Genomic DNA, 27,892 nt, shown 5'->3' with positions numbered 1-27,892 from the left:
TCTCTGGTTCCTCTGCCTTTTCTAAAACCAGCTTGAACATCAGGAAGTTCACGGTTCACATATTGCTGAAGCCTGACTTGGAGAATTTTATGTTGTAGTTTTCTTGTCTGTTTATTTAAAAAAAAACAGTTTGAATGAGGTATCATGCCACAAAATTTACCCATTTTAAGTGGACAATTAATTGATTTTTAAAAATAAAATGGGCGAGACTAGAAATCTCTTCAAGAAAATTAGAGATACCAAGGGAATATTTCATGCCATGATGGGTACAATAAAGGACAGAAATGGTATGGACCTAACAGAAGCAGAAGATGTTAAAGAAGAGGTGGCAAGAATACACAGAAAAACTATACAAAACAGATCTTCATGACCCTGATAACCACAATGGTGTGATCACTCACCTAGAGCCAGACATCTTGGAGTGTGAAATCAAGTGGGCCTTAGGAAGCATCACTACAAACAAAGTTAGTGGAGGTGATGGAATTCCAGTTGAGCTATTTCAAATTATAAAAGACGATACTCTTAAAATGTTGCATTCAGTATGCCAGCAAATTTGGGAAACTCAGCAGTGGCCACAGGACTGGAAAAGGTCTGTATTCATTCCAATCTCAAAGAAAGGCAGTGCCAAAGAATGCTCAAACTACCGCACAATTGCACTCATCTCACACGCTAGTAAAGTAACGCTCAAAATTCTCCAAGCCAGGCTTCAAAAGTACATGAACTAAGAACTTCCAGGTATTCAAGCTGGATTTAGAAAAGGCAGAGGAACCAGAGATCAAATTGCCAACATCTGCTGGATCATAGAAAAAGCAAGAGAGTTCCAGAAAAGCATGTACGTCTGCTTCATTGGCTATGCTAAAACCTTCGACTGTGTGGATCACAACAAACTGGAAAATTCTTAAAGTCATGGAAATACCAGACCACCTTCCCTGCCTCCTGAGAAACCTGTATGCAGGTCAGGAAGCAACAGTTAGAACTGGACATGAAACAACGGACTGGTTCCAAATAGTAAAAGGAGTATGTCAAGGCTGTATATTGTCACCCTGCTTATTTAACTTATATGCAGAGTACATCATGAGAAACGCTGGGCTGGAAGAAGCACAAGCTGGAATCAAGATTGCCAGGAGAAATATCAATAACCTCAGATATGCAGAAAGTGAAGAAGAACTAAAGAGCCTCTTGATGAAGATGAAATAGGAGAGTGAAAAAGCTGGCTTAAAGCTCAACATTCAAAAAACTAAGATCATGGCATCCAGGCCCATTTTCATGGCAAATAGATGGGGAAGCAATGGAAACAGTGATAGATTTTATTATCTTGGTCTCCAAAATCACTGCAGATGGTAACTGCAGCCATGAAATTAAAAGAAGCTTACTCCTTGGAAGAAAAATTATGACTAACCTAGACAGCATATTAAAAAGCAGAAACATTACTTTGCCAACAAAGGGCCATCTAGTCAAAGCTGTGGTTTTTCCAGTAGTCATGTATGGATGTGAGAGTTGGACTATAAAGAAAGCTGAACACCGAAGAATTGATGCTTTCAAACTGTGGTGTTGGAGAGGACTCTTGAGAGTCCCTTGGACTGCAAGGAGATCCAACCAGTCCATCCTAAAGGAAATCAATCCTGAATATTCATTGGAAGGACTGATGCTGAAGCTGAAGCTGCAATACTTTGGCCACCTGATGCAAAGAACTGACTCATAGAAAAGATCCTGATGCTGGGAAAGATTGAAGGTAGGAGGAGAAGGGGATGACAGAGGATGAGATACAGTTGGTTAGCAGCACCAACTTGATGGACATGAGTTTGAGCAAGCTCCGGGAGATGGTGGAGGACAGGGAAGCCTGGCGTGCTGCAGTCTGTGGCGTCAAAGAGTCTGACACGACTTAACAACTGAACAGCAAGAATTGATTTTTAGTAAGTTTGCAGAATTGTGCAAATATCACCACAATTCAGGTTTAGAATGTTTTCATCATCCAGAAAGCCATCCTGCTCATCTTCCACGAGTCCCTGTTTCCACCTGTTTCTCTGAAAACCACTAATCCTCTTTCTGTCCCTACAGGTTGCCCTTTTGAAAATGCATTTCATGCAAATGGAATCTTCTGTGGTTTTTTGTGTCTGATTTCTTTCACTTAGCATGTTTTTGAGGTTCACCCGTGCCCTAGGACATACTGGCAGATGCTGTCTTTCTTTCTATTGCTAAATAGGATTCCATTAAGTGGATCAAAGGCACTTCCTTTACTCACTCACCAGTTAATGGACATCGGCACTGTTTCCATTTTTTGGCTTCTATGCATAAATGGTGCAAGGAACATTAGCCAAAAATTTCTTTGTGTGGACCTGTGTTTTTATTTATCTTGAACCAATATCAATGAGTGGGACTCTGAGTCATATAAATTTTTGTGTGTGTCATTTTGAAAGAAACTTCCTATCTGCTTTCCAAAGTGACTGCCGTTCTTCATCCCACCAGCAGCGTGTGAGGTGACGGTTTCTCTGAGTCCTTGCCAAAGCTTGTTACTGGCAGTCTTTTTTGTTGCTGATACTAGTGTGTGGCTTCAATTCGCATCCCCCTGACAGCTAGTGCTGCTGACCATTTTCCATGTGCTTATCAGCCATTCCTATCATTGGAGATGTTTGCCTCATTATTGACTTGCAAGGGGTCTTCATATAGTCTAGCTGTAAGTCTCTTTACCAGCTACATAATTTGTAAATATTTTCTCTCAGTTTTTTAAAATAATTTTAAAATGTTTTGTTTTTTAGATTTTTCTTGAAATATAGCTGATTTCCAATGTTGTGCTAGTTTCAGATGGACAGCAAAGTGGTTCAGTATATGTGTATTCTTTTTTAAGATTCTCTCCCATTAAGGGTTATTACAAGATACTGGGTAGTGCCCTTAAAAATGTCTTTTGGAGTACAGAAGTTTTTAATTTTTATAAAGTGATATTTATTAATTTGTTTCTATGCTGGATCATGCTTAATCCAGGATCGTAAAGATTCGCTGTTTTATTCCATGTGGCTTTATGGTTTTAGCTCTTATATTTAGGTCTGTGAATAACTTCTGTACTAATTTTTGTATATACTGTGAGGTGAGTAATCCAAGTCTATGCCCCAACCATTAACGCTGAAGAAGCTGAAGTTGAACGGTTCTATGAAGACCTACAAGATCTTCTAGAACTAACACTCCAGAAAGATGTCTTTTTCATTATAGGGGACTGGAACACAAAAGTAGAAAGTCAAGAGATACTGAGAGTAACAGGCAAATTTGACCTTGGAGTAAAGAATGAAGCAGGGCAAAAGCTAATACAGTTTTGCCAAGAGAACACACCGGTCACAGCAAACATCCTCTCTGAACAGCACAAGAGATGAGTCTACACATGGACATCACCAGATGGCCAACACCAAAATCAGATTGATTATGTTCTTTGCAGCCAAAGATGGAGAAGCTCTGCTAAGTTGCTTCAGTCATGTCCGATTCTGTGCGATCCCATAGATGGCAGCCTACCAGGCTCCCCTGTCCCTGGGATTCTCCAGGCAAGAACACTGGAGTGGGTTGCCATTTCCTTCTCCAATGCATGAAAGTGAAAGTGAAAGTGAAGTCGCTCAGTCGTGTCTGACTCTTAGCGACCCCATGGACTGCAGCCTACCAGGCTCCTCCATCCATGGGATTCTCCAGGCAAGAGTACTGGAGTGGGGTGCCATTGCCTTCTCCGGAGAAGCTCTATACAGTCAGCAAAAACAAGACCGGGAGCTGACTGTGGCTCAGATCATGAACTCCTTATTGCCAAATTCAGACTTAAATTGAAGAAAGTAGGGAAAATCACTAGGCTATTCAGGTATGATCTAAATCAAATCCCTTACTATTATACAGTGGAAGTGAGAAACAGATTCAAGGGCTTAGATCTGACAGACAGAGTGCCTGATGAACTATGGATGGAGTTTAGTGATGTACAGGAGGCAAGGATCAAGACCATCCTCAAGAAAAGAAGTGCAAAAAGGCCACATGGTTGAGGAGGCCTTTACAAATAGCTGAGAAAAGAAGAGAAGCGAAAAGCAAAGGAGAAAAGGAAAGATATAAACATTTGAATGCAGAGTTCCAAAGAATAGCAAGGAGAGATAAGAAAGCCTTCCTCAGCCATCAATGCAAAGAAATAGAGGAAAACAACAGAATGGGAAAGACTAGAGATCTCTTCAAGAAAATTAGAGATACCAAGGGGACATTTCATGCAAAGATGGGCACAATAAAGGACAGAAATGGTATGGACTTAACAGAAGCAAAAGATATTAAGAAGCAGTGGCAAGAATACACAGAAGAACTGTACAAAAAAGATCTTCATGACCCAGATAACCACGATGGTGTGATCACTCACCTAGAGCCAGACATCCAGGAGTGTGAAGTCAAGTGGGCCTTCGGAAGCATCATTACGAACAAAGCTAGTGGAGGTGATGGAATTCCAGTTGAGCTATTTCAAATCCTAAAAGATGATGCTGTGAAAGTGCTGCACTCAATATGCCAGCAAACTTGGAAAACTCAGCAGTGGCCAAAGGACTGGAAAGGGTCAGTTTTCATTCCAATCCCAAAGAAAGGTAATGCCAAAGAATGCTCAAAGTACTGCACAATTGCACTCATCTCACACACTAGCAAAGTAATGGTCAAAATTCTCCAAGCCAGGCTTCAAGAGTACGTGAACCATGAACTTCCGGATGTTCAAGCTGGATTTAGAAAAGGCAGAAGAACCAGAGATCAAATTTCCAACATCCGCTGGATCATCAAAAAAGCAAGAGAGTTTCAGAAAATCATCTACTTCTGCTTTATTGACTACGCCAAGGCCTTTGACAGTGTGGATCACAACAAATTGTGGAAAAATTTTCAAGAGATGGGAATACCAGACCACTTGACCTGCCTTTTGAGAAATCTGTATGCAGGTCAGGAAGCAACAGTTAGAACTGGACATGGAATAACAGACTGGTTCCAAATAGGAAAAGGAGTATGTCAAGGCTGTATACTGTCACCCTGCTTATTTGACTTATATGCAGAGTACATCATGAGAAACGCTGGGCTGGATGAAGCACAAGCTGGAATCAAGATTGCCGGGAGAAATATCAATAACCTCAGATATACAGATGACACCACCCTCATGGCAGAAAGTGAATAAGAACTAAAGAGCCTCTTGATGAAAATAAAAGAGGACAGTGAAGAAGTTGGCTTAAAACTCAACATTCAGAAAACGAAGATCATGGCGTCTGGTCCCATCACTTCATGGCAAACAGATGGGGAAACAGTGGAAACGGTGACAGACTTTATTTTTGGGGCTACAAAATCACTGCAGATGGTGATTACAGCCATCTGTAATTAAAAAACGCCTACTCCTTGGAAGAAAAGCTATGACCAACCTAGACAGCTTATTAAAAATCAGAGACATCACTTTTCCAACAAAGGTTCATCTAGTTAAGGCTATGGTTTTTCCAGTGGTCATGTATAGATGTGAGAGTTGAACCATAAAGAAAGCTGAGCACTGAAGAATTGATGTTTTTGAACTGTGGTGTTGGAGAAGACTCTTGAGATTCCCTTGGACTGCAAGGAGATCCAACCAGTCCATCCTAAAGGAAATCAATCCTGAGTATTCATTGGAAGGACTGATGCTGAAGCTGAAACTCCAATACTTTGGCCACTGATGTGAAGAATTAGTGATGTGAAGAACTGACTCATTTGAAAAGACCCTGATGCTGGGAAATATTGAGGGCAGGAGGAGAAGGGGACAACAGAGGATGAAATGGTTGGATGGCATCACTGATTCGATGGACATGAGTTTGAGCAAGCTCTGGGAGTTGGTGATGGACAGGGTGGCCTGGCACACTGCAGTCCGTGGAGTCACACAGAGTCGGATATGACTGAGCGGCTGAACTGAACTGAACTGTGAAGTGAGAGTCTAAATTAATGTTTTTCCCTGTTGATATCCAATTTTCCCAGCACCATTCTTTGAAAAGACTATGCTTTCTTCATTGATTTATCTTGACACCTGTGTCACTTAGGGTTCAACCAGAGAAAAAGAATCAGTGGGGGATATGTATTAAGGTATTTGTTTCTAGGAATCGGCTACAAGATGGCTAACTAGACAAGTTAAAAAAACTTAGAGCAGGTGTTGGAAATGGCAGGCTGAACCTCTGGCATGAGTTATCCATGGATAGAATTTCTTATTTTTCAGAGAAGCCTCAGCTGTTCTCTTAGGGGCTTTTAAAGAACTGAATTGGACCCACTCCAGTATTCTTGCCTGGGAAATCCTACGGACCACGGAGCCTGGTGGGTACAGTCCACGGAGGCTGCAGGTGAGTCAGACACGACTGAGCGACTAAATAATAACAGGTCATGCAGGAGCCTTTGCTTTACCTGGAATCAAGTGATTATGGACGTCATCTACAAGTTGCCTTCACAGCAACACCTAGGTTATGTTAGGTTATGTTTTGATTGAATAACTGGGGGTTGTAGCCCGAGCAAGCTGACACAGTACTGTCTCTCCTGGGACACCTGGTGGTCTAGTGGTTAGGACTGCACAGTCCCCCTGCAGGGGTGTGGGCCGGACCCCTGCTCTGGGAGGTAGGATCCAGCAGACCATGTGGTGTGGCGCCCCCACCAAAAAAGTGAACAGAAACAACCACCAAACTGGCATGCTACTTCCGTAAAAAATTAATTGGCTGTTAATGTACAGATTTGGTTTTGGGATTTCAGTTCTTTTCCATTGATCTGCATGTCTGACCTTATGCCAGAAGAGCATCTGTTTGATTCTTTAAGTTTGTGGCCAATTTTCCAATCGGGAAATGTGAGTCCTTCCACTTTGTTCTTCCTTTTCAAGATTTTTGTTGTTGTTGTTGTTCTGGGTCCTTTGCCTTTCTATGTAATTTTAAGGTTGTGTGTGCTAAGTCAGTCACTTCAGTCGTGTCTGACTCTGTGCAACCCTATGGACTATAACCTGCCAGGCTCCTCTGTCCACGGGATCCTCCAGGCAAAAATACTGGAGTGGGTTGCCGTGCTCTCCTCCAGGGGACCTTCCCAACCCAGGGATCGAACCCAGGTCTCTTAAGTCTCTTGCATTGGCAGCCGGGTTCCTAACCACTAGCACCACCTGGGAAACCCAATTTTAAGGGCCAGCTTGTCAATTTCTGGTCATCCCTAGTGGCTCAGCTGGTAAAGAATCTGCCCGCAGTGCAGGAGACCTGGGTTAGATCCCTGGGTTGGGAAGATCCCCTGGCCAAGGGAATGGCTATCTGCTCCAGTATTCTGGCCTGGAGAACTCCATGGACTATACAGTCCATGGGGTTGCAAAGAGTCGGACACGCTGAGTGACTTTCACTTCGCTTGTCAATTTCTGGGGAAATAAAAGCTTCCAGGTCTTGATGGAAATCGCAATGAGTCTAGAGATCAGGATGGGGATAACGGCATCTTTTGCATTTTCTTTGCTGGGGCCACTTTGGGTCTTAGTTGCGGCATGAGAGGCCTGCGTTGTGTTATGCAGGGCCTTCCATCCTGGCTCACGGGTTCTCTAGCTGCAGCACGAGGGCTTAGCTGCTCCACAGCATGTGGAGTCCTCCCCAGCCAGGAACTGAACTTGTGTCCCCTGCACTGGCAGGCGGGTTCTTAACCACTGGGCCACAAAGGATGTCCGTCTTGGTATGTTTTAGACAGCAGGCTTTTTTTCATAAGAGTTCTTTATCAGGTAAGTCTTGCTGATATTCTCTCAGTCTGTGGCTCGTCTTTTTATTATCTGGACAGTGTTTTTCCCAGAACAGAAGGTTTTAATTTTAATGAAGTAATGAGTTTATCCATTCTTTCTTTCATGGATTGTCCCTTTGGTTTTGTATATCAAAAGTCATCGCCCAACCAAAGGTCATCTAGATTTCCTCCTGTGTTATCTGGAAGAAGTTTCGTAGTTTTGCATTTTACCTTGGGGTCTGATCCATTATCAGTTACTTTTTATGAAGGGTGTGTTTTGGGTCTAGATTAACTTTTCTTTTCATGTGGATGTCCAGTTGTTCTTGACAGAATCTTGTGGATTTTTCATTTCAGCTGTGTCTTTTATCTCCAGATTTTCCATTTGCTTATTTTTTTTTTTGTCTTTGAATCACTTATTACAAAGAAATATTATTTTCAGTCTTGAAAGTTTTAGAACCAAAGCATCTTCTCTGACTGAAGAAATGTTTGCAAACAGTGAAAAGTGATGGCAGTCCACAAAAGCATTTTGAAGATCCAGAGGCGAAGCCTCAGACTTGCTCTGGAAGCGTCAGTGGCTGAGATGAAGGGTCGCACAGCAACGTTTTCTTTAGAATGCCAAGCTGGGAGTCAGCTCTTGCTGCACGATCAGTCAAAGCCAGAACGATGGAGACTGCAGTGGAACCTGGGGACGCACCTGGGTCTTTCTGGTGTGAAGCTCTGCACACAAACCCTGACTGCCAGGGAAGACGGCAGCCGGAGGGGGCGCTTGGGTCCCCTGCAGCCTTGACGGACGAACTGCAGCCTTCGGCGGCAGTTGCAGTACTCAGTGCTTCCAGAAGGGGTCAGTACAGCCCGGGAAGAGGAGCGCCCGCAGCCAGATTCCTCCGCGCTCAAAGCTGTGCAGATTCATCCGTAGGTGAACACGCGCCCTCCGCGTGTTGCTCTGGGGCTCGTCCGTGACCTTCGGCAGCGTTTCTGCTACACGATGTGCCAGAGGAGAGGAAGGGAGACTTGCCCAGCGCCTGGTGACTATCCGGGCGTGTGAACTGGTGGTCTCCACCCTCTCGCCTTTGGAGGCTACTGGATGGTTATTGCTATTGCTATTGCTAAGTTACTTCAGTCGTGTCCGACTCTGTGCGACCCCATAGACGGCAGCCCACCAGGCTCCCCCGTCCTTGGGATTCTCCAGGCAAGAACACTGGAGTGGGTTGCCATTTCCTTCTCCAATGCATAAAAGTGAAAAGTGAAAGTGAAGGCGCTCAGTCGTGTCCGACTTAGCGACCCCCATGGACTGCAGCCCACCAGGCTCCTCCATCCACGGGACTTTCCAGGCAAGAGTACTGGAGTGGGGTGCCATTATAGGGTTCCTCAATTTTTTTTTCTAGAAGTGATGGGATTATGCACCCAAAAGAGCATTGTGTGGGTACCTTTTCCAGGAATGTACAAAATGCGTGGAGTTTTTCTCGGAATGAACGTCTCCTTTTGCAGGTTTTGAAATAGTCCACAGTCGCTGAGGGCAAGTCCGGCGACACATTTGGGATTCAGGTGGTAAAGTTATCGGGCTGACGTCGAGGTGGGTCTTGAAGTGGTTCCAGTTCGAGGGCTTCGGCCTCACTGGGGTACGCACAAGATGTCAGGTGGGGGAGCGCAGTCTGCTCCACCTGGCCTCCATTTGTGCTGTAGCCTTTTAAAAATCATTATTTATTTTATTTTTGGCTTAGTTGCATGGCATGTGGTATCTTAGGTCCCTGACATTCCGAGTCTCAGACTGGTGGCAGCAAGGGAGCAGGTGCCCTTTTTAGCTCTTCTTTGTGCTTGTTAATAATTCAGTACATGTTGTTGTTGCTGCTTTGGTTGCTAAGTTGTGTCTGACTCTTTGCGACCTCATCGACTGTAACCTGTCAGGCTCCCCTGTCCATGGATTCTCCAGGCAAGAATACTGGAGTGGGTTTCCAGTTCCTCCTCCAAGAGATCTTCCTGACCCAGGAGTCAAACCTGAATCTCCTGCATCTCCTGCATTGCAGGCAGTTTCTTCACCTGCTGAGCATCAGGAAGCACCGCCCCCCCATACACACACACACTCAGAAATGTAAACATAATTCTTCTTTCATCATTTACATTTTTGAAAATATTTAAAATACCTGCTTTGAAGTCCCTTTGTGCTAAGTCCAACATCTATGCTCTGTCAGAAACAGTTTTTGGGTTGTTTTTAATAAAAAACATAGTTTTCTTTTTTTGGCCAAGTCACATGGCTTGCAGGATCTTAGTTCTCTGACTAGGGATTGAACCTGGGCCATGACAGTGAAAGCCCGGAATTCTTAGCCAGTGGGCCACAGGGGAACTCCCTCAGAGACAGTTTTTTATGACTCTTTTCCTCGTTGTGTATGTGTTATACTTTCTTGTTTGCATGTCTCCTGGCTTTAGTGTGGCCACGGCCACTCTGGCTGGTAATAGATCTTCTCAGGTCACTCCCCGGGAGGTCAGCCCCAGCAGTGGGGCGGCTGTGCCTGGCGGCCTGTCCAGCTGCCTCTCCTGTTTGACGACAGTTGGGGGGAGGTGTGGCAGGACGACCCCGGCAAAATTGCTGTAGGGTTCCATGGGTGCTCTCTGAGCTCCCACCATTTTTCTTGAATAAGCATTCCCAATGCCTTTGATCAATTCCCAAGGTCCTGAAATTTCCGCTTGTGTTCCAGCTTTCTCGGGAAAGGCTTTCTGAGCTCTTTAGTCCTCCGCTCTGGACGCCTCTCCATCTCTGCTTCACTCTGCCTGTGGGCAGGACTCACACCCGTGGAGCCACGCGGCGTGTTTATTCTGTGTCTGGTCTCGGATCAGCACAGTGCTCGTGAGACACACCCCTGCCGTGACGCGCAGTGTAGTGTCCATTTTCCGCGGTGCGTTCTGTTTTAGGGATCTACCGAGTCTTCTTTATCCATCTCACCACCGGCACTTGACGTTTGCAGTATTTTTGCTGTTGTAACACCACCCTAAGTATTTCTGCACACATCTCTGTGCACGGGGCATGCACAGCAGTTTGGGTACTCTTATGCCTTGAACTGTGTCCTCCCAAAATTAATATGTTGGGTATTAATCCCAGCACCTCAGAATATGACCTTATTTGGAGAAAAGGTCTTTCCAGAGGTAATCAAGTTAAATTGAGGACTTTGAGGTGGGCCCTCATCCAGCGTGACTGGTGTCCTTATAAAAATGGGAAGTTTAGACCCAGGCAGACATACACAGAGGGGAGCACTCAGAGTGTCCTGCTCTCTGCAACCTCACGGACTGTAGCCTGCCAGGCTCCTCTGTCCATGGGATTCTCCAGGCAAGAACACTGGAGTGCGTGGCCATTTCCCCCTTCAGGGCATCCGTGTCTCTTGTGTCTCCTGCGTTTGCAAGTGGGTTCTTCACCACCGTGCCACCTGGGAAGCTCTTACACAGAAGGGAGGCCCAGGGGGAAGCCGGCCATCTGCAGCAGTGTCCGGACGTCGAGCCTCCAGGGCTGAGAGGTAACATGCTTGTTTAAGTCACCCAGTTTGGGGGGCTATCAGGGCAGCCCTAGGGGAGAGAACCGTGTGTATACCTTGGGGTGGAATTTGGGGTCTCAGTCACTAAGCTGCACTGTCCCCAGAGATGCACCCTCATGGCAGCACCCAGGAGAGTCCCTCTCGAACCACAGACGCACCGACAGTTGGTGTTGTCAGAGGCGTCTCCTGGAGGTTTTAGCTTGCATTTCCTGGATGACTTTTATCAAGTGCCTGTTCAAGTTTCTTAAACATTTAGAAGTGGGTTGTCTTCTTCTTTTTTCTTAAAAATTTTTTTTTTTGTTAAAACCTTGTTGATTTGCAAAGCCGTGTCAGTGTCCGGAGGACAGCAGCCTGTATGTAGACACGTGCCCTCTCCCAGGGTGCTCTCTCCCATCGCAGGTTACTGCCGGATGCTGAGTATGGCTCCCTGGGCTATACAGTAGGTTGTCTGTTTCCTCCTGTTTTCTAAATGCCTCATGATTCTGGGGGCTTCCCTGGTGGCCTGGACAGTAAAGAATCTGCCTGCAGTGCAGGAGACCTAGGTTCGATCCCTGGGTCAAGAAGATTCCCCTGGAGAAGGAAACGGCACCCACTCCAGTGTTCTTGCCTGGAGAATCCCACGGACAGAGGAGCCTGGCGGGCTCCAGTCCATGGGGTCACAGAGAGCCAGACACGACTGAGCGATGAACACTTCCCCTTTTCACACGTTGACAGCTTCTGGAGACAAGCCTGCTGCTCATGGTGTGTGTGGCGATGGGATGTTCCTCCTTGTCTTTCCTCTCCTGTAGCTGACGAACACACCTTCCCAATTTTAATGTTTTCATGTATGTTACTTTTTTCTTTTTTTGGCTTCTGGTGTCCTTTTTAAGAACCCTTTTTTACCCCTGAAGGCAGGAAGGCAGGCACCCATCTTATGCCAAGAACGAGAACTGTTGGCCTGCAGACTTCCCCTGACCAAGTCAATTCTGTGTGTCACATGACGTGGGATTGAATTTTGTTGTAATTTCCACGTGTTCTTCAGTGCGCCCTGAGCCAGGCGGCTTCTGGCATCAGCCGGGTCTCGCAGACCCTGGGCCACCTCTCAGGCCCACCATGGGCAGTGCTGAGTCTGGGGTCTCGGGCAGCACCTACTCCCACCCAGTCCCCACCTGTTCTCGGTCCTTTGTATTTTTCACAACAATTTTAGAGTCAGCCTGACAAGTTCCTCCTGAACCCTGAGGATTCTGGTTAGGGTTTCATGGAACCTATGAATCATGGTAATATCGAATCTTCTCACCTCTGAGCTTGGCTTAGCTTCTGTGAGTCTATGTTTTTAAAATACTCCTCGGCAATGATTTCTTGTTTCATAGGTAGAGAGCTCACACAGTTTTTTTTTTTTTTAATATTTATTTCTAAATCATTTATATGATAGTCTTTTTTGTGTCTTGGTGTATATTTTCCAGGGTAAAAGCAAACAAATGTACGCCCATATGTGTGCAGCGTGGCTGCTGTTCTTGCTTAAACACTCGATAATCATTGTTTCCTCATATGTGTAAATATTTCAAGAATATTATGGACTATAGTAACAGCAAGAGTGAACATCAACATTTTAGGAATCAGTGAACTAAGATGGACTGGAGTCAGATGGCCATTATATCTACTACTGTGGGCAAGAATCCCTTAGAAGAAATGAAGTAGCCCTCATAGTCAACAAAAGAGTCCGAAATGCAGTACTTGGATGCAATCTCAAAAACGACAGAATGATCTCTGTTCATTTCCAAGGCAAACCATTCAATATCACAGTAATCCAAGTCTATGCTCCAACCAGTAATGCTGAAGAAGCTGAACGGTTCTATGAAGACCTACAAGACCTTCTAGAACTAACACCCCAAAAAGATGTCCTTTTCATCATAGGAGACTGGAATGCAAAAGTAGGAAGTCAAGAGATACCTGGAGTAACAGGCAAGTTTGGCCTTGAAGTACAGAATGAAGCAGGACAAAGGCTAACAGAGTTTTGCCAAGAGAACGCACTGTGAAAGTGAAAGTGAAGTCGCTCAGTCGTGTCCGACTCTTTGCGATCCCATGGACTGTAACCTATGAGGCTCCTCCGTCCACGGGATTTTCCAGGCAAGAGTGCTGGAGTGGATTGCCGTTTCCTTCTCCAGGGGATCTTCCCGACCCAGGAATCGAACCAGGGTCTCCTGCATTGCAGGCAGATGCTTTACCGTCTGAGCCACCAAACGCCCTCTTCCAACAACACAAGAGAAGACTACACATGGACATCACCAGATGGTCAACACCAAAATCAGATTGATCGTACTCTTTGCAGCCAAAGATGGAGAAGCTCTATACAGTCAGCAAAAAGAGCAGGCTGTGCAAGATGGCGGAGGAGTAGGTGGACGTGGAGCACGTCTCTCTCCATGAACACAGCAGGAATACACCTTCAGACACAGACGTGCGTGTGGAGCACCAGCTGAGAGCCAACAGGAGGACCCGAGCAGCAGAAAAGAATATACAGAACCACGCAAAACTCGGGAGGATGCAGGAAATAGCGGGGAAGACAGGAGAGTTACTAGGAGTGGACCTGCCCTCGCGGGTCGGGGGACTGAAGCAGGGGTCTGATCCCTGCATCGGGGCAATTGTCTGAGTCAGAGGAGAAACATTTAAGGCTGAGAGTGAAACAGCTGAGCTGCGACAGCCTAAGTGGGATGAGAATCGACAGTCCTTGCCGCAGCCCTACGTACCCCGGACAGGGACGCAGGTCCCTTGGAAGGTGCAGTGGCTGGGAGCTGGAGCTTAGGGACTGTGGAGCAACCCCAGGGCGAGGGCTGCTGTTGACTGTGGAGAGATGGATCGAGGGGATGTGAGGGAGGAGATCGTGGGGGGAAATGCCTGTGGAGGAAAGCCAGGCAGCCATGGAAGCACGGCGACACTGCTGAGTCATGTGTAGGGGGTGGAGCCATCCCCATAGCCTCTCTCCCCACAGCCAGCATCTGCAGCTGAACAGTAGAGAGGCTGGCCCACCAAACTCCTGACGCACGGAACCACAGAGCAGGACCCCACCCAGGGTGCCCCTTTAAGTGCCTGATGCACCCATCTACAGAGTAGGACCCCACCCAGGGGGGCCCTCTATGTGCCTGACGCGCCAAACAACAGAGAAGGACCCCAGGCGAGGGAGCCCTCTAAGTGCCTGAATGGGCAGAGCTATGGAGAAAGACTGGCCAAAGAGGCCTTCTGATCGCCAGCTACAAGAGGCTCGAAAAAAGACTCTGATTGGCCCATAAGTCCTGCAGCGGAGGCAGTCTGTGTCGCTGCACACCTGGCACCACCAGGGTCCCTGCGACCGAAGCAGCTGCGCCACCTTCACGCTCAGCCCTCACTGGGGCAGAGCTGCCACCAGCACGAAATGTCTTGCATGTATTCACACGGGGTCACTTCAGTTGTGTCCAACTCTTTGCTGCCCTGTGGACTGTGGCCTGCCAGGCATCTCTGTCAGGGAGGAGGGGAGTTGTCCAGGCAAGAATCCTGGAGTGTATTGGCCGATACTGTTTGCTGTACCCGTCTAGAGCACTGTATTTCCTACTACCCTGGCTGCCACCCGCCCTGAGTACCTGGTGCTGCCAGAACCCTGCGACCCAAGCAGCTGCACCTCCTCTACACCGGGCCCTCACAGGGGCAAACCCAAGTCCTCCAGGGCAGCCTCGGGAGCAAACCCCAGTGGATGACCCACATGCAGAGGTGGGAATAAAACCACAGTTGAAACCCAGGGGCAGTGTGGCTAAGGAAGAAGAACCACAACCTTCCCACCAGCTGTACAAGCTGCAGGTTAAATCCACACGATCAACTAGGCAGACTCTGTGTCTACGGAATATATAAAAGGACACTGAGAGCTCCCACAAAAGAAAATGCGGTTCTGATAGCTGTGGACACTGGAGGCAAGAACACACAGGAGTATGACCAGTTTAGAATCTGAGCTGCCCACAGCAGGTCCAGAGACCAGCACAGCGCTGGAGGGCGTCCTAGCGAGGTGGGGTGGACCGTGAGTCCCAGCGAGGGAAGGACGCTGACAGCAGTGACTCAAGAAAACATTTCTTATTCTTATGTTTTGACTTGTTCTGTAGTTTCTTTTGGATTTTTTTTCTTTTTCTTTTCTTTTTTTTTCCCCCTTCTTGTAGTTGTCAGTTTTATTGGCACTATGAAATCTAATTAAACTTTAGAGTTTCTTTTTTTCTTTTCAATCACACTTTTTATTGTCGTTATAAATCTCTGCCTCTACATTAGGCTTTTGCAGCTTTGTGGAGTTTTCCTTTTTTTTTTTTCTTTCCTCTTCCTCTTTAAAAAATTTTTTTCAAACCTATTATTATTTTTTCTACATTTATTCCCTTGTTTGCTTTTCCTACTGTTCTTTTCTCCTTGAAGCTAATCTTTAATGTATATAAATCTTATCTACCTCTATTTAACTTTGCATATCTATTCTTTCCTTCTTTTCTTTCTTTCCTTTCCCCTCAACATATTTTTTAGTTTTTGTTTCCATTGCTTTATTCCCCGCCTTGGCACCTTGCTTTAGTTTTGTTTTCCAGTGTGTGCTTAGTTAGCTTTGTTCTTAACTGGGAGATATAACTTTTGGTTTCCTTTGTTCATCAGGTCAATCTATTGTGCTTTATTTTTGTTGGACTCTTTTGGTTTTGCTTATAGGTGTATAAGTATATGTGTATATTCCATTATTTTAATTATTATTTGCCTGATTTTGTAACTGCCATTTGTCTGGGGTTTATCTTTGGTTTCTTGGTTTTGGATATTTGTTTTACTCTCACTTAAAGCCATAACAAACCACTTGTGGAATCTTTGTTTCTGACCAGAGATCAAGCCCTGAGCCTTTAGAGTGGGAGCACTGACTCTAAGACCCTAGACTATCAGAGAACTAGCCCTGCTGCTGCTGCTGCTGCTAAGTCGCTTCAGTCGTGTCCGACTCTGTGCGACCCCACAGACGGCAGCCCACCAGGCTCCCCCGTCCCTGGGATTCTCCAGGCAAGAACACTGGAGTGGGTTGCCATTTCCTTCTCCAATGCATGAAAGTGAAAAGTGAAAGTGAAGTCGCTCAGCCATGTCTGACTCTTTGCGACCCCATGGACTGCATGCAGCCCACCAGGCTCCTCCGCCCATGGGATTTTCCAGGCAAGAGTACTGGAGTGGGGTGCATCGCCTTCTCTGAGAACTAACCGTAAGGAGTATCAAATAGTGAGAACTCACACAAAGGAAACCACCTGAACACAAGACCCAGCATCACCCCACCACCAGCAGCAGGCCGTGCAGGACGCCTCATCCAAACAGCAAACAAAACAAGAATACAAACCAATCATCAGCAGACAAGATTACCGCCTCTCTCAGCCTTGCCCATCGGAGGGAAAAAAAAAAACTCAGCTCAAATCTCACTCTATAAGAAGCTTACACAAACCACTGCACCAATCTTTCTTCAAAAGGAAGAAAGAATCCAACCTTGAAGCCTGGGTAAAGGAGACCTCAAACACAGTAAGTTAAAAAAGTAATGAAAAGGCAGAGAAGTACTGCACAAATGAAATAACAAACTAGAAACACAGAAGTCCAAAGGAATGAGGAAGAAGTAGGCAAACTATTTGAAAAATAATTCAGAATAATGATAATAAAGATGATCCAAAACCTTCAAAACAGAATGGATAAAATGCAAGAATCAATTAACAAAGACCAAGAACAACTAAGGAATAACCACACAGAGACAGACAACACAATCACTGAAATTAAAAATACTCTAGAAGGAATAAATAGCGGACTATCTGAAGCAGGAGAACGAATCGGTGAGCTGGAAGATAAAATGGTGCAAATAACTTCTGCAGATCAGAATAAAGTAGAAAGAATGAAAAGAACTGAAGATAGTCTCAGAGACCTCTGGGACAATATCAAATGCACCAACATTTGTATTATAGGGGTCTCAGAATAAGAAGAGGAAATGAAAGGGTATGAGAAAATATTTGAAGAGATTGTAGTTGAAAATTTCCCCAACATGGAAAAGGAAATAGTCAATCAAGTCCAAAAGGCACAGAGTCCCATACAGGATAAACCCAAGGAGAAACATGCCAAGACACACGCTAATCAAACTAACAAAGACTCAACACAAAGAAAGAATATTAAAAGCAACAACGGAAAGCAACAAGTAATATACAAGGGAAACCCCATACATTGAACAGCTGATCTTTCAGCAGAAACTCTGCAGGCCAGAAGGGAATGGCAGGATATATTTAAAGTACTGAAAGGGAAAATTCTGCAACCATGATTACTCTACCTGGCAAGGATCTCATTCAAAATTGATGGAGAAAACAAAAGCTTTTCAGACAAGCAAAAGTTGAGAGAATTCAGTACCACCAAACCAGTTTTACAACAAATATTAAAGGGACTTCTATAGTCAAGAAATGCAAGACAAGTAAAAGCTACAAAATCAAACCCCAAACAATAAAGAAAATGGTAGTAGGACCATATATATCAATAATAACTTTAAATGTAAATGGATTAAATGCTCCAACCAAAGGACATGGACTGGCTGAATGGACACAAGAACAAGATCCTCATATATGCTGACCAGAAACCCACTTCTGACCTAAAGACACATATAAACTGAAAGTTAGAGGATGGAGAAATATCTTGCATGCAAATGGAAAGCAAAAGAAAGCTGGAGTAGCAATCCTCATATCAGACAAAATAGACCTTAAAATAAAGAAGAGTACAAGAGATAAGGAAGGACACTATATAATGATCAAGGGATCAGTCCAAGAGGAAGACATAGCAATTGTAAATATCTATGCACCCAACATAGGAGCACCTCAGTACATAAGACAAACACTAACAGACATAAAAGGAGAAATTAACAGTAACACAATAGTAGCAGGAGACTTTACCACCCACTCACGCCAGTGGGCAGATCATCAAAACAAAATTAATAAGGAAACACAAGTCTTAAATGACACATTAGATGAGATGGATCTCATATCTTCAGGACATTCCATCCAAATGCAGAACATACCTTCTTCTCAAGAGCACATGAAACACTCTCCAGGACAGACCACATCTTGGGTCACAAATCAAACCTCAGTAAATTTAAGAAAATTGAAATCGTATCAAGCATCTTTTCCAGCCACAATGCTATGAGACTAGATATCAATTACAAGAAAAAAACCTGTAAAAACACAAACACATGAAGATTAAACAACACATTTCTAAATAACAGGTTACTGAAGAAATAAAAAGGGAAATAAATTTCTAGAAATGGTAATGAAAACATGACAACCAAAAACTTATGGGATGCAGCAAAAGCAGCTCTAAGAGGGAAGCTGATAGCAATGCAATCCTACGTCAAAAAACAAGAACAACATTGAATAGACAACCTAACTTTACACCTAAAACAACTGAAAAAAGAACAACAACCCCCCCCCCATAGCAGAAGGAAGGAAATCATAAAAGAGCAGAAACAAATGGAAAAATAAATGAAAGAATAGTAAAGATTAATAAAACTAAAAGCGGGTTCTTTGAGAAGATAACCAAAATTGACAAACCTTTAGCAAGACTTATCAAGAAAAAAAGAGAGAAGAATCAAATCAACAAAATTAGAAATGAAAAAGGAGATGTTACAACAGACACTGCAGAAATAGCAAGGTGTATAAGAGACCATTATGAACAACTATATCACAATAAAATGGATAACCTGGAAGAAATGGACAGATTCTTAGAAAAGTTCAATCTTTCAAGAATGAACCAGGAAGAAATAGAAATTATGAACAACCCAATTACAAGCACTGATATTGAAGCTGTGATAAAAAATCTCCCAAAAAACAAAAGCCCAGGACCAGATGGCTTCACAGGAGAATTCTGTCAAACATTTAGAGAAGAGCTAATGCCTATCCCTCTAAAACTCTTCCAAAAAATTGCAGAGGATGGAACACTTCTAAACTCATTCTGCGAGGCCACCATCACCCTGATACCAAAACCAGGTGAAGACAACACAAAAAAGAAAACTACTGGCCAACATCAATGATGAGCAGAGGTGCAAAAACCCTCAGCAAAACCTGAGAAAATGGAATTCAACAGCACGTTAAAAAGCTCATAAACCATGATCAAGTTAGGTTTATTCCAGGGATGCAAGGATTCTTCAGTATATGCAAATCAATCAATGTGATACACCATATTAACAAATTAAAAGGTAAAAACCATATGATAATCTCAATAGATGCAGAAAAAGCCTTTGACAAAATTCAGCATCCATTTATGATTAAAACTCTTCAAAAAATGGGCATAGAAGGAACCTACCTCAACATAGTAAAAGCCATATATGATAAGCCCACAGCAAACATTATTCTCAATGATGAAAAACTGAAAGCATTCCCTCTAAGATCAGGAACAAGACAAGGGTGTCCACCTTCACCACTATTATTCAGCATAGTTTTGGAAGTCCCAGCTACAGCAACCAGAGAATAAAAAGAAATTAAAGGAATCCATATTGGAAAAGAAGAAGTAAAGCTATCCCTGCTTGCGGATGACATGATACTGTACATAGAAAACCCTAAAGATACTATCAGAAAATTACTAGAGCTAATCAGTGAATTTAGCAAAGTCACAGGATACAAAATCAATACACACAAATCACTTTCATTTCTATATACTAACAATAAAAAATCAGAAAGAGAAATTAAGGAATCAATCCTATTCACCATTGCAACAAAAAGAATAAAATGTCTAGGAATGAACTTACCTAAGGAGACAAAAGAACTGTACACAGAAAATTATAAGACACTGATGAAAGAAATCAAAGATGACATAAACAGATGGAGAGAGAGTCCACGTTCCTGGGGAAATGACTGTACTACCAAATGCAATCTACAGATTCAATGTGATCCCTACCAAATTACCAATGGCATTTTTCACAGAACTAGAACAAAAAATTTCACACTTCATATGGAAACACAAAAGACCCCAAATAGCCAAAGCAGTCTTGAGAAGGAAGAATGGAGCTGGAGGAATCAACCTTCCTGACTTCAGATTATGCCACAAAGCTACAGTCATCAAGACAGTATGGCACTGGCACAGAAACAGAAATATAGACCAACAGAACAGATGGGAAGCCCAGAAATAACCCATGCACCTATGGGTACCTTATTTTTGACAAAGGAGGCAAGAATATACAATGGCGCAAAGACAGCCTCTCAGTAAATGGTGCTGGGAAAACTGGACAGCTACATGTAAAAGAATGAAATTAGAACACTTCCTAACACCTACACAAGATCAACTCAAAATTCATTAAAGACCTAAATGTAAGACCAGAAACAATAAAACCCTTAGAGGGGAACACAGGCAGAACACTTGATGACATAAAGCAATATCTTTTATGATCCACCTCCTAGAGTAATGAAAATAAAATAAAAAATAAACAAGTGGGACCTGATTAAACTTAAGAGCTTTTGCACAGCAAAGGAAACTGCAAACAAGGTGAAAAGACAAGCCTCAGAACGGGAGGACATAATAGCAAAGGAAACAACTGACAACGGATTAATTTCCAAAATATACAAGCAGCTCAGACAACTCAATACCAGAAAAACAAACAACCCAATCAAAGAGTGGGGAAAAGACCTAAACAGACATTTCTCCAAAGAAGGCATTCAGGTGGCTGACAAACCCATGAAAAGATGTTCAGCATCGCTCATTGTCAGAGAAATGCAAATCAACACTACAATGAGATATCACCTCACACTGATCAGAATGGCCATTATCAAAGAGTCTACAGACAGTAAATGCTAGAGAGGGTGGAGAAAAGGGAATGCTCTTGCACGGTCGGTGGGAATGTAAATTGAGGCAGCCACTATGGAAGACGGTGAGGAGAGTCCTTAAGAACTAGTAGTAAAACCACCACAGGAGCCAGTAGTCCCACTCCTAGGCATGCACCCTGAGGCTGGAAGAGACGCAGGCATCCCCTGGTTCACTGCAGCTCTCTTTGCAATAGCCGGAACACGGAAGCAACTAGATGCCCATCAACAGAGGGATGGCTAGAGAAGCAGTGGCACATATACACGCTGGGATGCTACCCAGTCGTAAAGGGACGCATTTGAGACAGTTCTAATGAGGCGGACGAACCTAGAGCCTATTATCCAGAATGAAGTAAGTCAGAAAGAGAAAGAGAAACATCGTATACTATCGCATATATAGGAATCTAGAAAAATGGTACTGAAGAATTGATTTGCAGGGCAGCAATGGAGAAACAGACATAGAGAATAGACTTATGGAGATGGGGAGAGGGGAGGAGGGGGTGAGATGTATGGAGAGTTATATGGAAACTTACATTACCATCTGTAAAATAGTCAACAGGAATTTGCTGTATGGCTCAGGAAATTCAAAGAGGGGCTCTGTATCAACCTAGAGGGGTGGGATTGGGTGGGACATGGGAGGGGGTGCAAAAGGAAGGGGATATATGTATACCTATGGCTGATTCCTGTTGAGGTTTGACAGAAAACAACAAAATTCTATAAAGCAATTATTCTTCATTAAAAATAATTTAAAAACAAAAACAAGACTGGGAGCTGACTGTGGCTCAGATCATGAAATCCTTATTGTCAAATTCAGACTTAAATTGAAGAAAGTAGGGAAAACCACTAGACCATTCAGGTATGACCTAAATCAAATCCCTTATGATTATACCCTGGAAGTGACAAATAGATTCAAGGGATTAGGATTGATAGACAGAGTGCCTTAAGAACTATGGATGGAGGTTCGTGACATTGTACAGGAGACAGGGATCACGACCATCCCCAAGAAAAAGACATGCAAAGAGGCAAAATGGTTGTCTGAAGAGACCTTACAAATAGCTGAGAAAAGAAGAGAAGCTAAAGGCAAAGGAGAAAAGGAAAGATCTATCCATCTGAATGCAGAGTTCCAAAGAATAGAAGGAGGTAAGAAAGCCTTCCTCAGTGATCAATGCAAAGAAATAGAGGAAAATAATAGAATGGGAAAGACTAGAGATCTCTTCAAGAAAATTAGAGATACGAAGGGAATATTTCATGCAAAGATGAGCACAATAAAGGACAGAAGCAGTATGGGATCTAGCAGAAGCAGAAGATATTAAGAAGAGGTGGCAAGAATACAGAGAACTGTACAAAAAAAGATCTTAATGACTCAGATAACCATGATGGTGTGATCACTCACCTAGAGCCAGATATCCTGGAATGCGAAGTCAAGTGGGCTTTAGGAAACATCACTACGAACAAAGCTAGTGGAGGTGATGGAATTCCAGTTGAGCTATTTCAAATCCTGAAAGATGATGCTGTGAAAGTGCTGCACTCAATATGCCAGCAAATTTGGAAAACTCAGCAGTGGCCACAGGACTGGAAAAGGTCAGTTTTCATTCCAATCCCAAAGAAAGGCAATGCCAAAGAATGTTCAAACTACTGCACAATTGCACTCATCTCATACACTAGCAAAGTAATGCTCAAAATTCTCCAAGCCAGGCTTCAACAGCATGTGAACTGAGAACTTCCATATGTTCAAGCTGGATTTAGAAAAGGCAGAGGAACCAGAGATCAAGTTGCCAACATCCGGGGATCATCAAAAAAGCAAGAGAGTTCCCAGAAAATATTTACTTCTTGTTTATTGACTACCCACCGCCTTTGACTGTGTGGATCACAACAAACTGTGGACAATTCTTAAAAAGATGGGAATACCAGACCACCTTAATGCCTCCTGAGAAATCTGTATGCAGGTCAAGAAGCAACAGTTAGAACTGGACATGGAAAAACAGACTGGTTCCAAATTGGGACAGGAGTATGTCAAGGATGTATATTGTCACCCTGCTTATTTGACTTATATGCAGAGTACATCATGAAAAACGCTGGGCTGGATGAAGCCCAAGCTGGAATCAAGATTGCCAGGAGAAATATCAATAACCTGAAATATGCAGATGACACCACCCTTATGGTAGAAATCGAAGAAAAACTAAAGAGCCTCTTGATGAAAATGAAAGGGAAGAGTGAAAAAGTTGGCTTAAAGCTCAACATTCAGAAAACTAAGATCATGGCATGGGGTTTCATCAGTTCACAGAAAATAGATGGGGAAATAATGGAAATAGTGAGAGACTTTATTTTTTGGGCTCCAAAACCACTTCAGATGGTGACTGAAGCAATGAAATTAAAAGGCGCTTGCTCCTTAAAAGAGAAGGTATGACCAACCTAGACAGCATCTTAAAAAGCAGAGACGTTACTTTGCCAACAAAGGTCCGTCTAGTCAAAGCTATAGTTTTTCCAGTGGTCATATATGAATGTGAGAGTTGGACTATAAAGAAAGCTGAGCTCTGAAGAATTGATGCTTTTGAACTGTGGTGTTGGAGGAGGCTCTTGAGAGTCCCTTGGACTGCAAGGAGATCAAACGAGTCAATCCTAAAGGAAATCAGTCCTGACATTCATCGGAAGGACTGATGCTGAAGCTGAAGCGCCGATATTTTGGCCACCTGATGAGAAGAACTGACATTGGTAAAGACCCTGATATTGAGCAAGATTGAAGGTGGGAGGAAGAGGTGACAGAGGATGAGGTGGTTGGATTGCATCACCGACTTGATGGATGTGAGTGTGAGCGAGCTCCAGGAGTTGGTGATGGACAGGGAAGCCTGGTGTGCTGCCGTCCATGGGGTCCCAAAGAGTCGGACACGACTGAGCGGCTGAACTGAACTGACAATAACAGCACTTTATTATGTGGGTTCACCACATTCTGCTGTTTTCATTTAAATCGAGGACTAATGCACAGACAGTGAGATGCCAGTGTGTACACACCAGTGACAGTCCGTGTGTTTATGACCCACATCGCTCTTAGAGAACATTCTCATCACCTTCCCATCACCCGCCCCACACCAGGGAAGCTACTTTCCACCAGAGGGTGGTTTTGTCTGTTATGAAACCTCCAGAACTTGGTAGAAATGGAATTATATGAAGTCACCATCGATGTCCAGCTTCCCACTGTGGTCCTTTTTAGGAAAGTCTCACAATTTTTAAAATGACAATTTGACAGATGTTTGGGGTGCTAAGGAATAGAGCTTCTACAAAGATTCTTGAATGTATTTTGTGTTCTTATGTTTTATTTCTTTGGGGTCAAAGGGCAGCTGAATACTTGCCTCTGTGAGAACTGCTGGACGGACTTCCGTGGTGACCACTCCGTTTGGCACACCCTCCTGCCGTGGGTGGGGCATCCGGTGGACTCAGCCCCCGCATGCTGGGTGTTCTGGGCCTTTCCATTGGTCAGTCTAGCCTCAGGTGGCGTTTGATTGCTGTTTCGATATGTGTCACCCTGCTGACTGATCACGCTGAGCACTTCCTCACATGCCTGTTGAACATTGGTATTGATGTGTGTTTATGAGGGCTTCCCAGGGGGCTCAACGGTAAAGAATCTGCCTGCAGTGCAGGAGCCACAGGTTTCATCCCTGGATCAGGAAGATCCCCTGGAGGACAGCATGGCAACCCACTCCAGTATTCTTGCCTGGAGAATCTCATGGACAGAGGAGCCTGGCGGGTGACGGTCCACAGGGTCACAAGAGTGCGACACGACTGAAGTGACGTAGCACGTGTGCAGCACGTATGCACAGGTGTGTGTGAAGTGTCTGTTCCAGGTCTACCCATTTTAAAAGTTGGGGGGTTGTCTTTTTTATTTAGTTTTAGTACATTTTTTTATTGGAGTGCAGTTGATTTACGTGTGTGTTGGCTCAGGTGTCTGGCGAGGTGAGTCAGTCACGCGTATATCAACAGCACCGTGTGTGATGTTTTTAGATTCTTTTCCCAAATAGGCCATTACAGAGCACTGAGTAGGATTCCCTGTTGTGTATAGCAGGTTCTGATTAGTTATCCGATTCATGCATAGTTTGTAGGGGTTTGTCTTATTTTTAAAATAATTACTTTTTATTGAAGTATGGTTGATCATCTTCTGTTTTTTTAAATTAAGTGATGATGCATTTGGCTGTGTCAGATCTTAGTTGCTGCATGGGAACTCTTATTTGTGGCATGTGGGGTTTAGTTCCCTGGCTCAGGGATCGAACCCCATCCTCCGGAATTGGGAGCCCAAAGTCTTAGTCATTGGGCCACCAGGGAAGTCCCAAGTTCATTTTCTGTCTGTGAGTCTCATAGAGGAACTATACAAAAAAGATCTTAATGACTCAGATAATCACGATGGTGTGATCACTCCCCTAGAGCCAGACATCCAGGAGCGTGAAGCCCAGTGGGCCTTAGGAAGCATCACTGCAAACAAAGCTAGTGGAGGTGATGGGATTCCAGCTGAGCTATTTCAAATCCTAAAAGATGTTGCTGTGAAAGTGCTGCACTCAATATGCCAGCAAATTTGGAAAACTCAGCAGTGGCCACAGGATTGGAAAAGGTCAGTTTTCATTCCAGTCCCAAAGAAAGGCAATGCCAAAGAATGCTCAAACTACCACACAATTGCACCCGTCTTCTCCAAGCCAGGCTTCAACAGTACCTGAACTGAGAACTTCCAGATATTCAAGCTGGATTTAGAAAAGGCAGAGGAACCAGAGATCAAATTGCCAACATCTGTTGGATCATAGAAAAAGCAAGAGAGCTTCAGAAAATCATCTACTTCTGCTTCATTGGCTATGCTATAGCCTTTGTGTGGATCACAACAAACTGGACAATTCTTAAAGAGACGGGAATACCAGACCACCTGACCTGCCTCCTGAGAAATCTGTATGCAGGTCAAGAAGCAACAGTTAGATCTGGGCGTGGAACAGCAGACTGGTTCCAAATGGGGAAAGGGGTACATCCAGGCTGTATACCATCACCCTGCTTATTTAACTTATATGCAGAGTACATCATGAGATACGCCAGGCTGGATGAAGCCCAAGCTGGAATCAAGATTGCCAGGAGAAATATCAATAACCTGAGATATGCAGATGACACCACCCTTATGGCAGAATGCAAAGAGGAACTGAAGAACCTGTTAATGCTGGTGAAAGAGGAGAGTAAAAAAGCTGGCTTAAAACTCAATATTCAAAAAACTAAGATCATCACATTCGGTCCCATCACAAATAGATGGGGAAACAATGGAAACAGACTTTATTTTGGGGGCTCCAAAATCACAGCAGATGGTGACTGCAGCCATGAAATTAAGACACTTGCTCCTTGGAAGAAAAACTATGACAACCTTGGACAGTGTATTAAAAAGCAGAGATATTACTTTGCTGACACAAGTCTGTCTAGTCAAAGCTATGGTTTTTCCAGTAGTCATGTATCGATGTGAGAGTTGGACCATAAAGAAAGCTGAGCACTGAATAACTGATGCCTTTGAACTGTGGTGTTGGAGGAGACTCTTGAGACATGTCCCTTGGACAGCATGGAGATCAAACAGTCTATCTAAAGGAAATCAGTCCTGAATATTCATTGGAAGGATTGATGCTGAAGCTGAAGCTCCAATACTTTGGTCACCTGATGCAAAGAACTGACTCATTGGAAAAGACCCTGAAGATGGGAAAGATTGAAGGAAAGGAGAGGCGGACGACAGAGGATGAGATTGGATGGCATCACCGACTCAGTGGAGATGAGTCCGAGCAAGCTCCGGGAATTGGTGATGGACAGGGAAGCCTGGCGTGCTGCAGTCCCTAGGGTCACACAGAGTCAGACACGACCGAGTGCCTCCACTGAGTCTTTCTGTTTTGTCAATGAGTTCAGCTGTGTCATATTTCAGATTCCACATGTAAGTGACATCGCATGATATTTGTCTTTCCCTGTCTGATCATCTCTAGGTGCATCCACATCGCTGCAAATAACACTGTTTCATCCTTCTTTAGGGCTGAGTACTGTTCCAGTGTGTGCATGTGTGTGCCTGCATGCGTGTGTGTGCGTGCGTGCACGTGTGTGCATGCATGCGTGTGCATGCATGTGTGTGCACGCGTGCGTGCGTGTGTGTGCGTGTGTGTGCATGCATGTGTGCATGCGCGCGTGCGCGCGCGCGTGTGTGTGTGGCACCTTCTTTAACCCCCCACCGTCAGTGAGCACTGCGGCTCCTTCCCTGTTGTGTAAATAGCGGCACTGCTGAGGACACTGGTGCGTGCATCTTTTTGAAGTAGAGTTTTCACCTTTTCTGGATAAATGCCCAGGGTACTGTTTTATTTTCTAAACGTTAACTTGATAAGACGGTTGTCTAAAAGCACCCTGGGGTCAGAGTCCCAGTCCTTAAGGATCAGTGCCCGAGAGACAGGAATGGAGTGTTTTCAAAATGAAAGGGGTGGGTCCGTGCCCACCCTCCCTGGGCCCTCTGAGGTGGCCCTGTGCTGCCTGGACTTTTATTTAGGACAATTCTGTTCACAGAAATACTACCAATGAAAACTATCCTGTGTTTTGTGTGGTACCAGCCAGATTTTTCTAGTGGAAAAATAAAAAATAAAAAAGACCTACCCGCCTCTCCAAAGTTACTGCCACAACTTGGGTGAGTGCAGTAGAGGGCTCAGAAATCCAGGAAGTGCACATCAGCCTGTTGTAGGTGATCCTGTAGCCCACTGGGAGAGCTACGGTGACCTGGGGCTGGGCAGGAGGAGCCGCTGCGAGAAACGTGGGGGCTGATGGGAATGCTCTGTATTTGGGCTGTGTGGATTATCTGGGTGCACACATCTGTCCGTACTTATCACACTCTAAATG

The 27,892-nt window shown here is 44.3% G+C and overlaps 1 long non-coding RNA gene across 1 annotated transcript; it reads right to left on the bottom strand.

The window, feature by feature from the left end:
* Positions 1-27,791, bottom strand: LOC147362203 (uncharacterized). Its single transcript, XR_015136030.1, has 2 exons — positions 27,653-27,791; positions 1-107 (listed from the first exon to the last, which is right to left on the bottom strand). It is a non-coding gene; the product is annotated as an uncharacterized LOC147362203 (long non-coding RNA).
* Between the last annotated feature and the right edge of the window lie 101 nt (positions 27,792-27,892).

Source organism: Bos grunniens, chromosome 11 (assembly GCF_055505025.1).
Source record: "Bos grunniens cultivar Pamir isolate PY7600 chromosome 11, Bosgru_T2T1.0, whole genome shotgun sequence".
Lineage (NCBI taxonomy): Eukaryota > Metazoa > Chordata > Mammalia > Artiodactyla > Bovidae > Bos > Bos grunniens.
This window is presented reverse-complemented; position numbering and strand designations above follow the sequence as displayed.